The sequence below is a fragment of the Buceros rhinoceros genome, unplaced genomic scaffold (assembly GCF_000710305.1).
Source record: "Buceros rhinoceros silvestris isolate BGI_N320 unplaced genomic scaffold, ASM71030v1 scaffold5029, whole genome shotgun sequence".
NCBI lineage: Eukaryota > Metazoa > Chordata > Aves > Bucerotiformes > Bucerotidae > Buceros > Buceros rhinoceros.
This window is the reverse complement of record NW_010430900.1, coordinates 72,557-72,846: the sequence shown is the minus strand read 5'-3', so window position 1 is coordinate 72,846 and position 290 is coordinate 72,557.

The following is a 290-nucleotide window of genomic DNA, read 5'->3' as shown; positions in this document are numbered from 1 at the left end:
GCTGAAGCTCTGAGCAATTTAAGAGAATCAACAACAACAAAAACAACCCCCAAGAACTTCTAGGCTACGAGGACTTCTCCATGGAAGAAATTATGTTCATTTCAGCTTATAGGACCAAGAGTGATACAGAATAAATGTTCTCTTTTGTAGAACTTAGAAAGTGAAACCTGAGGATACAATTCCTGTATTACTGTGACTGTTGTGGGAACAGCTAAAACATTTTGTGCTGATAGAGCCAGAGCAAAAGCAGAAAATAACTGCTTTAATTTGAAAACTGTTTTAAGAGAAAT